At 50.7% G+C, this 17,817-nt stretch overlaps 1 protein-coding gene across 1 annotated transcript in view; it reads right to left on the minus strand.

Annotated features, from left to right (window-relative positions):
• Positions 1-17,817, minus strand: part of CLYBL (citramalyl-CoA lyase) — a 2,598,854-nt gene that overhangs the window by 2,351,103 nt on the left and 229,934 nt on the right. The gene's annotated exons all lie outside the window — the stretch shown is intronic.

A 17,817-nucleotide genomic window follows, 5' to 3' on the forward strand; every position in this document is an offset into this window, starting at 1 on the left:
GAGTGATGCCTTTTAAGAACCGAGTTACAATCGGGGATTTGAACAAAGAAGGCTGATCAGGAAGCCTCAAAAAGGCTGAAAGGGCAGAAAGGTAGCCCTTGATAGTGCCCAGAGCAGAGCCCTGCTGGGCAAGAGAAAGAAGAAACAGAAGAACCTCCGAAAGAGGGGCAGAGAGAGGATCCACAGCCTTTGCTGTGCACCATGCCACAAATCTGTTCCACCGACAGGCGTATACCGACTTAGTGGAGGGACGCCTGGCTGCCAGAATAACATCACAGACTTCAGGAGGCAAGTCAAATGGCCTCAACTGCCGCCGCTCAATCTCCAAGCATGGAGGTGGAGACTGGACAGGTTCGGGTGGAGGACCGTCCCCTGCTGCTGCGACAGAAGGTCCTCCTGAAGGGGCAGGCGGATCGGGGGACCGACTGACATGCTGAGTAGCTCGGGATACCAGTATCTTCGAGCCCAGTCCGGAGCCACAAGGATAACTTGGGCCCGGTCGCGCCTGATCTTCTTCAGCACTCTGGGCAGAAGTGGTATAGGCGGAAAGGCGTATAACAGACCGCAACTCCACTCGCGCCGAAAGGCGTCGCCGTGCGAGTGCCGTCTTGGAAACTCCAACGCGCAGAACTGATGACATTGCGCGTTCTCTTCTGTGGCGAATAGATCTAACCAAGGCTCTCCCCATTGCAGAAAGATGCCTTGCGCCACGTCCGAGTTCAGACGCCATTCGTGATCCATCGAGCACCGACGGCTGAGTTCGTCCGCCCTGGCGTTCAGAGAACCTGCCAGGTGTTGAACCGTCAGAGTCACGCCCTGACGTTCCAGCCATTGCCAGAGGCGCAGAGCCTCCTGGCAAAGGGTCCACGAACCCCACTCCGCCCTGTTTGTTGCAGTACCACATGGCGGTGGTGTTGTCGGTGAACACCTGCACTACACTCCCGCTGACAAAGGGGAGGAATGCCTTCAGTGCCAGACGAATCGCCCGCAGCTCCAACATGTTGATATGGAGCCGGGACTCCGCCGGAGACCAGATGCCTCTGATCTCTGCCTCTCCCAAGTGGCCACCCCAGCCCTGGAGGGACGCGTCCGTCACGACAACGTGCTCCGGTTGGGGAAGGGAGAGGGACTTGCCCCTGACCCAATCGCGGTCCGTAAGCCACCACTGCAGTTGTCTCGCAGCGCCCTCCGAGATCAAGACGTGGTCGGACAAGTTGCCCTGATGCTGGGCCCACTGAAACTTCAGGTCCCACTGCAGAGCCCGCATCCGCCACCGGGCGTGATGCACCAGAAGGATGCAGGAAGCCATCAGTCCCAGCAGCCGCAGCGTCAACCTGACCGAAACCCGGGATAACGGCTGAAAGATGGGAATCAAAGCCTGAATATCCCGAACCCGCCGTTCCGGAGGATAAACCCGAAACTGCGCCGAGTCCAGAACCGCTCCGATGAAAAGGAGCTTTTGAGAGGGACACAGGTGTGATTTCGGCACATTGATGGAGAACCCCAGGTCGTGCAAGAGGTCTGCCGTCATCTGAAGGTGGTGGACGACTTTCTGGGGCGAGCCCGCCTTCAACAACCAGTCGTCTAGGTAGGGGAAGACTGAAACCCCTAACCTGCGCAGACGGGCTGCGACCACCGCCATCACCTTTGTGAACACCCGTGGGGCGCTGGTAAGGCCGAAGGGAAGCACGATAAACTGAAAGTGCTCCAGGCCTACCGTGAACCGCAGGTAACGCCGGTGGGCCGGCAGGACGGGGATGTGAAAATAGGCGTCCTGCAAGTCCAACGCTACCATCCAGTCTTGTGGGTCTAGAGCAGCCAAGACCTGAGCTAACGTCAACATCTTGAACTTCTCCTTCCGGAGGAAGCCGTTGACGTTCCTTAGATCCAAGATAGGACGTAGGCCCCCCTTGTCCTTCTTGGGCACCAGAAAGTAGTGGGAATAACAACCACGCCCTACTTCTGGCCCAGGAACGCGCTCGATGGCCCCCTTGGCCAAGAGGGCCGTAACTTCCTCCTGCAGAAGTGTCAAGTGGTCCCCCGACACATGGTGGTTCTGCAGTGGCATGGCTGGAGGAGAGGTCTCGAAGGGGAGGGAGTAGCCCCTTCGGACAATTTGCAGCACCCACCTGTCCGAAGTAATCGTGTGCCAGTGAGCGTGGTGATGGCGAACCCTGCCACCCACTGGCGTCACATGGGGCCGAAAGCACGGACTAGGAGGATTTTGAGGCAGATGCTGCGGGGGGAGGTGTGGTCTGACCCCGCCGTTGTCCCCGACCGCCGCCACGGCGGTTTCCACGGCCGCCACCGCGTTGAAAGGATTGTTGCGGCGCGTGGCTGGCAGCACGTGTGGGGGCGCCCCTTCCTTGGCCACGAAAGGGACGAAACGAACTCGTTTGCTGACGCTGGGTCGAGAGACCCAAGGACTTGGCCGTGACCCTGGAGTCCTTGAAGCGTTCCAGCGCGTGGTCCGCCTTGTCACCGAACAGGTGACAGCCATCAAACGGCATGTCCATCAGTGTATTCTGGACATCAGCCGAAAAGTTGGCGGATCTCAGCCAGGCGTGGCGACTAATCGCCACTGTCGTTGACATAGCCCTGCCCAGCGAGTCGGTCGTATCAAGACCACACCGTATCGAATATTTCGCTGCATCTCGGCCCTCAGCCACAGCCTGACCGAGTTTAGCCCGCACCTCCATGGGGCATTCTGGCAGCAGTTCCGCGACCGTATCCCACACAGAGTGGGTGTAGCGGCCCAAGAGGCAAGCGGTGTTGCAAGACCGCAGGCCCAAACTAATGGACGAGAAGACCTTCTTGCCAAACTGGTCATACCTCTTGGATTCCCGGTCGGGCGGGGCCGACGGGAACGCGGACTGGGAGGTCGAGGCCTGGATCACCAGACTCTCAGGAGTGGGGTGGGTAGACAGGAACTTGGGGTCGTCCGGACAAGGACTGTGGCGCCTGGCCACGTTCCGATCAACAGGCGCACCTGAAGCGGGCCTGGACCACGTGCCCAACAGAACGTCTGACAAGGCTTCATTAAACGGCAGCAGTGGCTCCTGTGGGCATGACTGCGGTTTGAAGACCTCAGTGAGGATGTTAGGCCTCACGGCCGCGACGGGGAGCTCAAGGTGTAAGGCCTTGGCAGCCCTCATCAGCACCACTGAATATGCAGCTCCCTCCACCGATGCCACGGTTGGAGGAGAGATCAAACCAGGGTTAGGAGAGTCGTCCAAACCACTGGCATCCCCCAAGTCACCTGTCCAGTCCGGGTCATACTGGCACTCGCGTGACAGAGGGTCCTCGGACCCCTCCCAACCTTCACCGAACTCTTCATCTTCTCCGTATTCGGAGTCAACGATGTAGACCGGATCCTCGGGGTTCATGGGCCCCATCGGCGCCGGGACCGGCGTCGAGCGACGCCCGTCCGGCCCCGCGTCCGGCGTCGGTGAAGGCAAGGGGACGGCGCCGCCCGGAGCCGGCGCCGGAGCCCCAGTGCCGCCCGAAGCCGGCACCGAGGAACCGGCGTCGCGCGGAGGCGGCGCCGGGGGCAACCCCGATGGGATCGGCGCCGGGTTGGATGGACGTCCATCCGGCGTCGACCCCGAAGGCCCTAGTGGCGCCGGGATCGGCGCCGCCGGCGGCGCCGGAGTCGGAGCATCCGACGGCGTTGAGGTAGGGTCAGCTGAACCGCTAGGGCCCCCGGACGGGTTCACTGGGCCCGTAGGCGCCGTGGAACCCGCCGGAGGAGATAGGGCCCTCATGGCCATGAGGAACGCCTCTATCTCTTCAGGCGTCGCACCGTGCCCAGGGACCGGAGGGTATGGGGCAAGCCGCGCCGGCGACTCTCGCGGAGCCGCGGGATGGGGTCACCCGAACCCCCGGCCGCATCGCGCGAGCGTCGGGGGGAGTCGGGGGTGCGATGACGACGCCCCGACTTCTTGTGCTTCTTACCTGACGAGGATGACGAGTGGTGTCGACTTCCGGAACGCTCGGCGCGGCTCCTCGACCGCTCCCTCGAACGCTCTCTCGACCTCCGGCCGGACCTGTACCGCTCCGTATCCTGACGTGGGGCCGACACCCGGAGCTCCAGTAGCTTGCGGGACCGCTCCCGTCTAGCCTTGTTGGTAAGGGCCCGGCAGTCGACGCAGGAGTCCACGTCGTGGTCGGGGCCCAGACACCGGAGACAGAGGCGGTGATGGTCTGTGACCGACATCGTGCGCTCACATTCATCACAGTGCTTGAACCCAGGCATCCTAACAGGCACAAAGTGATAACAATTCGAAAAAACTTGGTCAAAGACCGGAGTACTGCTCTTCAGATCTGCGTCCACTGGCGCGGAAAAAAGAAGAACTGACGTCAGCGCGCGGAGGCGGCGTCTATATACTCCAGCGACGTCATCACGGCGCACGACGCCAACGACGGACGCGGAGCCGCAGGGGACGCCTGCAGACGACGCCTACCGACGCGCAGGGGTACTGCTACGCAAATGTTTCCGGATCCAGACTGACGCCTGGGGATATTCTAAGGTAAGGAATCTAACACTAACGTGTTTCTTTCAGATAGTAAATGCGGTGAATGAGCTACTGAACCAAGCCAAGACAGTCTCATCAGATAGCACCATACTGTCTGGTATACATGACCCTGAATTGGAGGACAGTGTTGCCCTCAACCGGACAAGACAAACAGAAGTAAAAGTAGATGCGGGTGCTCGGAAGAGGACCAGAACATTATTCACTCATGAAAGAGATCGAGCATCTGAACCAACAGTAGTTACACCACTGGAAGGAGACATGCTGACTGCGGAGTGTGAGAGCAGACAGTTCACACGCAACGTGATCAAGAATGCCCCGATTAAGACAACAGAAAGATTGACCAAAGTCAAGCCCACCGCTGATTCGACACTGCTGAGGCTTGAAGAACAGGCTGTCCGCCAACCCGTGTGGTGGGTTGAAGAACTGCGAACACTGAGGACATTAAGCTCATTTTGTTAAGAAAGGGGGAGATGTAGTATTGTGGGATGTAGTCTAGTGGTTGGGGGGTGGAGTCAGAGGGAGGAGCAGGAACAGGAGGAGCCGGGGAACAGGAACCAGGGAACAGTTAGAGTAGGGACCAGGATGGATGTGTAATAATAAAGCTCCAGTATTAGCAATCCATAGTGTCTGTGGTTATTGTAGCAGGATGCTACAGTGATCTCTTGGCACATGCAAATTAGGAATCATTTGGGGTCAGTGCGTCACCTTCGCAGGCCTAGTTTTGCACTTACTGCATACCCTTATTCCAAACGCACTCGCGTTTGAGTTTTCAGGGAAGCGAGCCGGATGGTATTGCCCTTGTACTCCAGTCAGTCCAGAGGGGCAGCTGCTAAAATTAGTCAGCACGGCAACTTGTGCCTGGTGGGCATGCCAGGAGCAAGGGGGGATCATGGGCAGTTCCACTTATAATTCTGGCACGTTCTTATTAATGCAATCACATTCACGGCACGGTTTGGTTGTTTTTCATTTTTGCCAAGTGTGGCCTCAATAGTGGAGTTGGCAATTTACAGTGTCGGTGAGGTTTTTGGACGTATTGATCAGCCGCGAAAGAAGTAACCTGATCTGCACTGAACATCATTTCAAGTTCAAGGCAGATGAGGGGATGGCGAGCTCAATACAGTCCATATTGGTCAGACTCAGTTCTAACTTCTTCGAAGGCAAGATTCAACAACGTCCACCAACTGAGAGCAGACGGGGCCGAGTTGTGTCTCATTGTTCTATTTTTTTTTTTAAACTTGAAGTACATACAGATGGAAGACAACCCGAGCCTCCATTGTCTCTATCTGCATGTAACGTATTTTTGGCTTCGTGATAATTTCTGAAGGGAAAGATTATTCAACCTGGTCATGTCAGTCTTCGCGCCCTTCATTGTCAGGCATACTTGTGCTGCGACATACAGTGTGACCAATGACTACACAGTCGGTCAACAGCGTGTCCAGCATGAAATGTAGTTGATTTACACATTCTCCTCACGCTATCAGGAATCAGGGTGTACAACTGAGGCGACCTGTGGAGAACCTGAGTTTAAACCAATGAGCATGCAAAATTACAAAGCACCAGCCATTGTGTAATGGTGATGTAATATGCTGAAATCGAAAAGCTGGTTTATTTCAGTGGATTTTAAAGAATGTATGTATCTATCTATAAATGTGGTGCAGCACCAATGAAAGTCATTGTAATTTCACAAATCTGAAGTATTCAAAGATGCACTGAAATCCTCTATAAATGGCTCTTTTAATATTTTAGTCCTGTCTTCACTGGGGTACTCACTAGCAGGATACTGATGTGTAGCTGGTTCTCACAGAGTTGAATAATTTGAACGAGTAATTGTTTCTATTACAATATTTCATGGTGCTCACTTACAATACTTACTGTTGACAACTGGCGACCGACTTAGCCATATATATGCCTATTTGTTTAGTGCTCCACCCAGTCTTGTACTCCTTGGTCTCTACTTGTTTCAACAATGTGTAAGATTGTTTGCAGAGCACGCTGAAGGATTAATTCTGGGAATAAGTGAATATTAACACACTTTGTTTATGTAAATAATCAAGGACTTTGCAATATGGCTGACATTTTTTGTATTTAGGGAAACATGCACGGATTGTTCATGTCTGCTTTGTTAGTAAGCAACTGCAGTCAAAACCACTGTGAAATATTTATGAAAAGTAATCATCGTATCCCGACTTTCATAGCCATCAGCTGTGCAGTCCTTTGTCTTACGTTTCTCAATGTTTGGATAAAATACTTTATACATTAAGCACCAAAGCTCTAAAACAAACGTGCCCATTGAAACTCACTAACCCAAATGCTACATGTGCATATTTATTTTCTGTGAAGCAGTAAAGTGCTTCAACACCTCATGCTTGGAGTAAGTTGCTAATTACAATACAATGTAAATCATCCAACGCATGTCATATAGCCTCTTCAAGCTATAAATAACAGTACATCAAAAAGGTTATATCACTGCATTGAGTGGCATTTATTGAAAGTAAAAGTATTTAAATATAAACTCACAGGAACATTTAGCCTCCAAAACAACGCCATTAATGAACAATGAGCCAAGTCAATTTCTAGGTACATCCTACATGTGGCCTAGATTTTTCTTGCTGTTTCAACAATTTTTTTAACACAATTTCTTTCAAATGCACCATCTGCCCCTTTTTATTTCAAAATTTTCTCAGGGGGAACCTCCTACACCCTCTCACCCACCCTCCCCCCAAATCTCTTTTTATGTCAGTCGGGCTTGGGGGCGTGGCTAGCAAGCCAGCATGGCGGACGGAGTCTGCTAGAGCTCCGGTGCCGCCGGGAGAGAAGAAACCCTGACAGCCGCGATAGGGGGCTGCTCTAGCCGACAAAGGTCGGAACTTGCTGCTGTAGTGCCCCGGTCGACTCGGTGAAAGTTTGAAGGTCCCAGGACTCGGGGATACACGGCGGACGGAGAGGAGATGCCCGAGGCCTAGCACCACGTTGTAAGCCGGGGCCTCGAGTGCGGGCTATATCCGGATTGCTGGACGACATCGACGCGGCGCCAGGAGGCTGCTCCGATGCACTTTCCAGAAGTGTTGCCCTGCTGCAGTTGGAGACGAGGGTGAACGAGACGGAGCCATCCTGCACTCCTGCGAAAGGATTTCTGTGAGCAGACGCTTCGGAAGACGATCCGGCCTGCCGAGGTGAGCTCCGACTGAGGGTGACCCCGGGGCCGTGCCGCGCCCGTATTCCGGACCGGAGACCTGGTAGAGCGTCGGCGGAGGAGGGAAGCACGGCGACGCAGTGGAGAGACCTGGCCCCCTCTGCCTTCCCTCCCCCCCCCCACCTCCCCACTGACACAGCTGAAAATATAGGTTGACACGGCATAGCTGAACAAACGAAGACGGCCTGAGTGGGGGGCAGGGACGCGGGGAAGACCGCCGATGCTGCCCTGGGCGAAAGGAAGAAAAAGCAGCTGTTAGGCCTGAGGTGCGCCACGCCAGAGGTGAAGGGACAGGGACAATCGGAGTCCAATCTAGCGAGTACACGTGAACAGGCCCTAAGTCGCGGGCCCGGACACGAAGAGGACCGCCATTGCGGGAGGAACACAACCGCCAAAACCTAGGAATGAGGAGACGGTGAGGGTTGACTACACACCCCACGGGCTGGCTCCTGGTACCCAAGTGAAGTGGAGAATGGTGGGTGCGGACTGCGGGCTCATACGGAGTGGAGACCTGACTGGACCCCTGTAGAAGGGTTGTCTACCCGCCGGAGACTTGTGGGAACGCAGTGCTGAGACGGGAAACCGAGTGGAAGTGGCATAGAAGGTGGCGGGCGCCCGCCCTGCGTCATAGTCCCGGACACTGTGTGGGCCTACAGACGAGAATCATGGTCCGAAAGGGAACAAAGGTTGTGGACGGCAAAGAGGGGACATCTACGGGACCTACTCTGGATACAGGCCCCGGAGGATCCACACCACTAACACTGAACTCTACCCTCTCTGAAGACCAACAAATGGACAAATTGGATCTGATACTCAAGGAAATCAGGGACTCCAGGACCGTGATGGAGACGCAAGTGGGCACCCTTACCACTAACCTCTCACTGTTAAAAGCCGACCATGACAAACTGGTGGACAAAGTTAAAGACCAAGGGACAACGCTGACGGACCTCGCCCCAACGGTGGCGGAACACACCGACTCCATCCAACACCAAGTAAAGTCTCTCATGAACCGGGTGGAGGATGCCGAAAGCCGCAATCGATGCAATAACATCCGCGTAATTGGACTTCCGGAACGCGGTGAGGGGACCCACACGACGGAATTCATGGAGCAGTGGTTCCGAGACAACGTAGCCACGGAGGGCCTGTCACCGTTCTTCTGTGTGGAGAGAGCACACAGGATCCCCACTGGCCGACCGAGACCGGGGCAAGCACCACGGCCGCTGATTGTAAAAATTCTCAATTACCGAGACAGAGACGTGCTGCTTCGACAGGCCCGAATAAAGTCCCTCATCGAGTATGAAAACAAACGTATCTCATTGTACCCAGACTATACCAACCTGGTGCAGAAACAAAGGTCCTCCTATTACGAGGTAAAAAAGAGACTGCAGAGAGCCAAACTCCGCTATGCCCTGTTATTTCCTGCCCGCCTCAAGGTGATCCATGACAATAAAACTCACTTCTTTGAGAGCCCCACAGACGTGGAGGAGTGGTTGGAAGTGATGGACATCGAAGAGAACCCGGAACCGACCCAAGGATCATCGGCCAACGGATCCAAGGACAGATCAGAGCACACAGGGGACATGTCCAGTGCATGAAGTACCGAATCAAAACGGCGTAAACCTACTGCATATCAACAGAAGAAAGGACAGGAAGATGCTGTCTCAATGGTGGGCTCCTTCAGAGAGGAACGATAGACAATTAATACAGACACTGAAGACAGCACAGTGCACTCGGACTCGGAACACAGTATGGTATTGTTCCCGACCGTAACACCTAGAGCGGCAGATGAAATTCCAGACAATGCCCAGGAATAACTCATGAAATGGATGAGACCTGAGACTTTAGGACACATTGATATCCTTTCTATTATATACTGATTGCACAGCCGGGGCACAGAGGGGGAGGAGGGACCAACAAAAGGGGTAAATGAATATGTTTAAATATTGGTATGATGAAGCTCGATATAACCAAGTTAGGTTTGTTGTATACTGAATGCGAATGAGGGACCTCACGCCCCACACTCCTGTGAAGCACAGAGGTACAAAATCGTGCAGGTGAGGAAACGCCCCCCCCCCCCAAAAGGCTACCGGTAATTGATGAGTATATGATAACTCTCCCGGCGGTGCCGTTGAGCCGGCAGCGCGGATAAGTATGGCTCTCTGGACACGGCCCATGCTTAGCCGACCCCCCAAAAGCGTATGCACCGTAGATTGTTTGGTTACGCTTTGCATTTGTTTTTTAGGCACAGCAAAGTTCGGAGGCTGCGCCTCTAGAGTTCGTGTTTGGGAAGGGGTGGGAGCCGTCTCCTGGCTAGCACTGATAATATGCAACATGAAAAGGTACCCATTGTGACACCTGTATTTGAATATGGCTGACAAGAAAGGGAAATATAGGCTGGTTACCTGGAATGTACGCGGGCTAGGGGCAGTACAAAAACGACACAGAATACACGCCTTTTTGATTGGCCAACAAGCGCACATAGTATTCTTACAGGAATCTCACTAAACACAGTCCGAAGCTCACACACTGCGGAAAAAATGGAGAGGAACTGTATTCTCCACAACGTACTCTGCCTTCTCCAGAGGGGCCACAATATGGGTGCGATATGGTACCCCTTTCGTGGAACTGGAGAGGAGGGTGGACGAACAGTGACGATATATCCTGGTGAGGGGCACACTAGACGGTACAATGATAGTCTTGGTAGCATCTACGCCCCGAACTTTGATCAAGACAGGTTCCTGGCAACCGTAGGACGGCCTCTGACAGACTGGATAGACGTCCCCTGGATATTGGGGGGAGACTGGAACATGATACTGGATGTAGACCTAGATAGATCGCACCCTCCCCTCCAGGCGACAGGGGTGCACAAAATGTCCGTCTAGTTTAGGACGTGGCTTCAGGGATGGGGAATGACAGATGTATGGCGTGCATTACATCCAACACACAAAGAGTATTCATACTACTCCCCAATGCATAACCTACACACCCGCCTAGACAGATTTATTTGTACTAGCTCTTTAACGGCCAAGTGTACGTCCTCAGACTATCTCGCTAAAACATTTTTGGATCATAGACCTCGAACACTTGACCTACATTGGGGGAAGATACCCTCACCAGTGCCCACCTGGAGGCTCAACCCCTCACTACTAGAGGATGCCCTGTTCCGCACACACCTTTCTGACACGCGAAATAATTATTTCAGGGAAAACTGGGACTCCACGGCCTCGAACCTGGTGGTGTGGGATGCTATGAAGGCTGTGATAAGGGGAGATGCAATTGGCCGATTGGTGGGGGCCCGACAAGAAATTCATGGAAAACTCTGCGAAGTGGAGAACCGCCTGAGGGAGCTAGAGACGGAGGCGGGAATAGACCCTAGGCTCAAAGGAGACTTACAATCATGCAATATAGAACACGCAGAACTCCTGGAAACCTTGAGGGTTATGGATTATGGGGACTATCTGAGACGCCAGCAGGTGGAAGCGGATAGATCCGGAGCCCTACTAGCTCGACTGATCCGGGATACTCCTGATATCCCCGTAATTACGCGCATCCGATATGAAACAGGCAGGGAGGTAAATACACAACTGGAAATTAACACTGTGTTTAAGGTTCATCTGGAGCGGCTATATGCCCCCCGAGGGATCTGGAGATGATATGATGGGATTCCTACAGGGACTGACGATTCCAACCCTGACCCAGGAGGTCCAGACTGCCCTAGCCAGACCCATTACGCAGCAGGAAATAAAAGTAGCTATCCACTCACTTAACCGGGGCAAGACTCCTGGCATGGATGGACTGCCTGGGGAATTTTATCAAAATTTCTCTGAAACGCTAGCACTTGTCTTTGAGAAAATATACAAAACTGCTTATGAAGTCGGGCATCTACCAGCCACGACCATGCAGGCTTTGGTAATATCCATTCCGAAACCCGGCAGGGAGACCCTTGATGTAAGTAACTATAGACTCCTCTCCATGCTCCCCACGGAGTACAAAATCCTTAGCAAAGCTATCGCCCTGCGTATACAATCCCATCTTCCTGGCTTGATCCATACAGCCCAATGTGGCTTTCTCCCAGAGAGGAGCACTTCCCAGAATATGAGTCGACTTCACGCCCTCATGTCGGCCACGCCACAGGAGCTACCACACGCTGGATCCATTGCCCTGGACCTCCGGCAAGCATTCGACTCCCTGACATGGGACTTTATGTTTGAAGCCCTAAGGCGCTTCGGCTTCCCTGATAACTTGGTAAAGTGGATTTGTTTGCTGTACACGAACCAAACTGCTAGAGCACGCACGGGCAGGTATACCTCGGACAGCTATGACGTCGACAGGGGCACCCGGCAGGGTTGCCCGCTGTCGCCGTTACTGTTCGTGCTCACACTTGAGCCTCTGGCAATCGCACTCCGAACTAGAGCGGCGGAGGTGGGCATATCAGTTGGAGGAGCCCATAACTTGATCTCCATATATGCCATATGTATAGTGTTCCTCCGAGATCTGCATGGAAATCATTCACATTTAGCAAACATCTTTGAACGATTTGAGAAAATCTCTGGCCTGGCCATAAACCCGGTGAAATCCCTAGGCTTCTACTTCCGGGAAGGACAACGACCTTCCCATATACAGTTTGGTACCTATGAGATCCAAATAGCACCGACCACATTTAAATACCTGGGCATTAACGTATATCTAAGTCAGGAAGACCAGATTGAGGGTAACGTACGAAGGGCAATCAATGGTCTTCGAGGTAGTGTGACATCCCTGCCCCTGTCTGTCATGGGAAGGGTGGCGATTTCAAAGATGGTCCTACTTCCCCGGATACTGTACTACTTTGTAAACTTACCGGTCCTGCTCCCATAGCAAATTTTGCCACACTGAACACTTTATTAGTCACCCTCATATGGGGTTCGGGAAGACGTTGAATAAGCCTCAAGAAACTACAGTTGAATACCAGGCAGGGAGGCCTAGGCGTGCCAGACTTATGAGGTTATTATTACGCAAGCCAACTCCAATGGCTGACACGCTGGGTGGTGGGTAGGGACCTACACGAGATCGCTTTCACACCAGACAGACTGGCGCGCGGAGAACTACACTCCCTTCTGCTACCCGCTGCCAAGATCCCCAGAGATTGCCACCCCCTGTTACTCACTGCTTTGCGGTGCTGGCGAAAGGCATTGGCGTACACAGCAGGAACCACTCCCTATGGAGACAAGATTCCCCTCTTAGGGCTCCCAACACCGCAGGGAAGTTTGACACAACGCAGATTACAACCCTGGACGGACGCGGGGTGGATAGAGTGGGTGACCTGTTTGGGGACGACACTCTGCTGGATCATGTCTCCTTTGCACAATCCACGAGAGCCCCACTACGAATGTACCTCCTACACGCCTCGGTGACCCACTATGTACGACACACATGGGCTCCACAACGCACCAAGCCAGAACAACATGAATTGGTGCATCTCCTCCACTATATGGGGACGGGGACACCTAGTAAGATGGCTCTATGTGGGCATTAGGGAACACGCAGCTTTGCCCCTCACCACACTCAGGGAGGCCTGGGCTATGGACACAGGGGAGGACATAACGGACGGGGAATTGAAGATTATCCTAGGACACCACAGGAGAGTGTCCAGAAACGTTAAATTCAAATTCATACAGGCCATGATCTTACACAGGGCGTATCTCACCCCCCCAAAGGCTCCACAGGATGTTCCCTGCCTCCCCCCACAACTGCCCCAGATGTCAGGCGGACGACGCTGGCATCCTCCATATGATGTGGACATGCCCGAGAATACGCAACTACTGGGTGACGATCAGAAACACACTACATACTGTCACAGCCATGCAGATCCCCGAGGGGGCACTACCCTGCCTGATAGGACACAGGAAGAGACCTAAGTCCCGCAAAGCACAACTGAAACTATTAGACTTGGCCCTCTTGTTGGCACTCAGGGCTATAACTATGAGGTGGAAATCGGCCAGACCCCGAATGTAGAGGTATGGCGCTCTGACTTGCTAAAATGGGGCAAAGCGGAAACTGTGGCCCTGCGTAGGGAAGAGGAGAAAGGACTCCGTAAATATCCTATAGTGCAAGAATGGGAACAAATGTTGATAGAAATGGAGGATATAGACCTAGAGCTTTCACAAGGAGACAACACATGATTGTACACACGGAATGCAGAATAATAGCAAATGCAGATGCAAATGCAAGATACACAGGTTAACTATGCGAAACACTGAAACATTCTCTGAACAGAATAAAGTCAATATACAGAGAATGCAGATTGTACACAGGGGAATGGCCAGGAGACAGGGAAGGGAGGGGGAAGGGGAAAGTTCAATACACAGGCGATACCGTAATTTGAATGCAAAAGATAACTGTTATAGCAGAATGATAATCAGGAAGATATAAGACAAGATGAAAAAAGAAATGTATGAATGTCAATACGCCGACAGTTAAAGTTTAGAAAAAGTGAAAAGACTGATAGAATGTACAATAATTGAACGTAACATGTAATAATTGATACAGTCACGAATAAAGAGTTTTAAAAAAAAATGTCAGTCGGGCTTACATGCTAAGTCAAACTTGCCCCTAACTTTTACACACCCCACCGCTGTGAAAATTCACCCACCACTGGGTTCTTGGGGAGCCAGACTAATGTGATCCCAGTCTGAGAGTTACTGCTTTTTTTGAATAATTAACTGCAAAACAAGGGTAAACGTCTTCTAGTCATGCTTTGCTTTATCCTGAAAAAGCGGTTTCAAGAGCAACTTATTTCATTTTGTAGCTAGGATAACTTCCTCAGTGTGAAGCCTGCCAAACGGGGGGTGACAAAGAGCAGCACGCAGAATACCTTCACCAACCCCAAAGCAGCTAAGCCCGGACTTTATTCCTGGCACACCATGAGGTCTCTGACAATTTTGCTCTTTCTTGCTTGCTGGGTTTACTACTATATTTTCTATGTCCTGCTAGAATTTCCCCAGATAGCTGTGTTGCATTGTGACAAGGCACATGGGTGGATTTGTGTTGATCTAGGAGGTAGTTCTTTGATGCGTGACAACCTCCTCCCAGGTGCTCTACCTTTGTACCCCATCCCCCTAGCTCAACTCCCCTTCATGGTGTTTTGAGTAGTTACTGAAGCTGGAAAGTTGGGAGCTTTATTGATTTTACACTTGTGCACAAACGCGATGTTTCAGGAGAATAGTGGGTAGGCACCTGGTAGTGGATGGCATGATCTGTGACAATTTTCTTTTATGCGTTCTCTACTTTCATATTTATACAGTTATTTAATGTTTGAATAAAGAAAAATGTAGAGTATAGTACGTAAGGAGGGCAATGTATTAGGATGGGAGGGATGGTAAACCAAAGATAATGGGCCTGATTCACAAAGGTAAACTGAGTCAAAAATCTAACTTTATGACTTTCGGTATTCACAAAGGGGATTTATGAGTAGTAAAGTTAGACTTTTGTCTCAGTTTTGGTCTCAGTTAAATATAAGACAAAAACTTAAGTTTAACTCAGACAAAAGCCTAATTTTACTGCTCGTAAATGCTCTTTGTGAATATCAAAAATCCTTCAGTTGGACTTCGTCTCTGTTTACCTTTGTGAATCTGGCCCTCTGTGTGTAGCACAGGTGGGTTTAGTAGACTGGTAACAAATGTCCTAGGGCTTGGACAGACAAACTGCTCTTTCCTGTAACTCAAGTTGCATGTTGGTCAACAGTTGAAATACACGGAGGGCATTACTCGGGGTTGAGTTGCAAGAAAGTACATTTTTACATAGTACAGATACACTAAGAAAGAGAAACAGTAGTCACTCGGTCTACTATGTAAGTTGGTTGCTGTATAAAATTTTGTAGCCATAAACCTACATTATGAAACCTCCGAGAGTAACCCGTAGGACAGTGTGCTCTGCTCGTTCTCCGTTATTCTCAAGTAAACGTCTGCATTTTTTTCTGCAACAAACTGAAGCTACATATATTTTCCGGCTGAAAGCAGCAATCCAGACCACAATTCCAACATTAAGGCATAAATGAAATCTACTAGCCGGACAGACGCACACATGCCACGAATAAAAAAAGCTGCTGAATGATTTTTTAAATTGATTCATCTGTTCCTCAAGTCGTTAAAGTGTTTGGGAACCCAGCTAAGCAAAGGGTAACTAACCAAAAAAATGCACATAAGACAGAACTGTGAAATGTTTTAGGAAATGGACTTCCCACTATAATCTTTGTTTTATAACCCAAGCTATAAAGATCGAGCAGACCTGGAAAGAGGGAAACTGCCCATTAATTTATCAGTTCCAGGCCTTGGCTCTCTAATTGACAACCGCAGGGCAACTTTCATCACTTGTCGACTTCAAACCTGCACTCAATCGCTTCTTTTAAGTAACTCCTTATGCTTAAGAGTTTTTACAATATGTGCATGTAGTGCTGTGAAGTTGCCACCAGTTTAAGACGGAGAGTGGACTTAAATATACAAGCACACACGAAACTAAATACATAGTACACATAACGGGTAACGTGTAATACAGTCCAATATTGTCATCGAGGAGTGGAATTAAATATACAAGCACACACGCAACTATATACATAGTACACATAACGGGTAACCGTGTAATATGGTCCAATATGCCACGAGGAGTGGAATCAAATATACATGCACACACGCGGGTATACATAACGCGTAACAGTGTAATATGGACTAATATTGCCATCGAGGAGTCCTCATGTTATCATAAACCAGGAGGCCAAAGCCTGAGTTGTTTCTAAATGTTACCAGAATTCAAAGAGGGAAATATTGGATGAAATCTCAAACGTTACACATTATGTACTTTTTCATATTACATGTTTATTTTAGGGGGGTAGTTACCTCAAATAAAGCTTGTTTCTTCAAAGAGAAGCTAGCAGAGTGCACTGGCTGGAATTAGTAAGTTTACGGTTTGTTCATCCTTCTTCAATAAATTGTTGGATAAAGCAATAGGCAGTGGTGAGTGTCAGTGGATTTATGCGGTTCTGTGGCAGCAATCTTTGTTTTGCAATTTTGAATTTAGAAAGTTTACCACATACTTTTTAAGATTTGAAGATGTCACCAAAAATGTTACCTCTAGCTCAAATGGATGAAAATAATACTGCCAAAGAATATGCAGCATAATATTAATTATTTGCCACATACTATATATAACCTTGGTGCATATTTGGCTCTCCATGCCTCATAAACCTAGGAGCCCTGACAATGTTAAAGCTCTGTCAAGTGGTTTATGGGGAGTCCTTTTGATACCGAAATTCATGTTTCAAGTGTAAAAGGGAAAGATTTTACAAATTTCACAGTTCACTGCGATATATGGGTTTTTATATCACTGCATTTTGTACAATAAAAGTACCAAAACTCCCGCTCTGTTTTGGACAATGGAAGAGGTTAAAAGGCAAGCTTTTACTTGTTGGTTATCTTCCTCCAATCATCGTTTTAGGTCAGTGATGGTGACACAGAAGTGGGAAAAGGTTCCTCCCCAAAGGGGGTATTAATTCTAGTACACAAGGGGAGTCACTGTTCCTTGTAGAGGATGAAAGAGGAAGAAACTTTTTTTTTGTGTGCTACTCTATCTGTGGGGGACAGTGTGTCCTCACCATAATGCCCTCACACACCCCGAAGGATGTCATGCTTCATCATTTGGGCTTTGCTCCTCGTCGGGCCGGCACTGCAATGCCCTACGGTCCCCCGAAGGGTCTATTTATCGGAGATCTTTTGATGAGAAGCCGTTTGAGTGTGTGGGTGTAAGTGGCAGTGAAGCCTAAAGTGGTGTGTTAAAAATGACTGGAGGGAGAGTGGGTACTCTGTCGGGTGTGTGAGGGCATTATGATGAGGACACACTGTCCCCTACAGATAGAGTAGCACACGAAAAAAGGCTTCTTCCTCTTTCATCCTCTACAAGGAACAGTGACTCCCTTTGTGTACTAGTTACTTTCCGGGAGAAAGGGTCACTGGACCTAATAATCAGCTCCTAGTGTCACCCTCTCTATAAATGGGGTATTATTCTAGGCCAATGAGCTAGGCAAAATACTTGCTTTTTAAAACTCCTTGGTCCAGGAAA

This window comes from Lissotriton vulgaris, chromosome 8, assembly GCF_964263255.1.
Source record: "Lissotriton vulgaris chromosome 8, aLisVul1.2, whole genome shotgun sequence".
NCBI classification, from domain to species: domain Eukaryota; kingdom Metazoa; phylum Chordata; class Amphibia; order Caudata; family Salamandridae; genus Lissotriton; species Lissotriton vulgaris.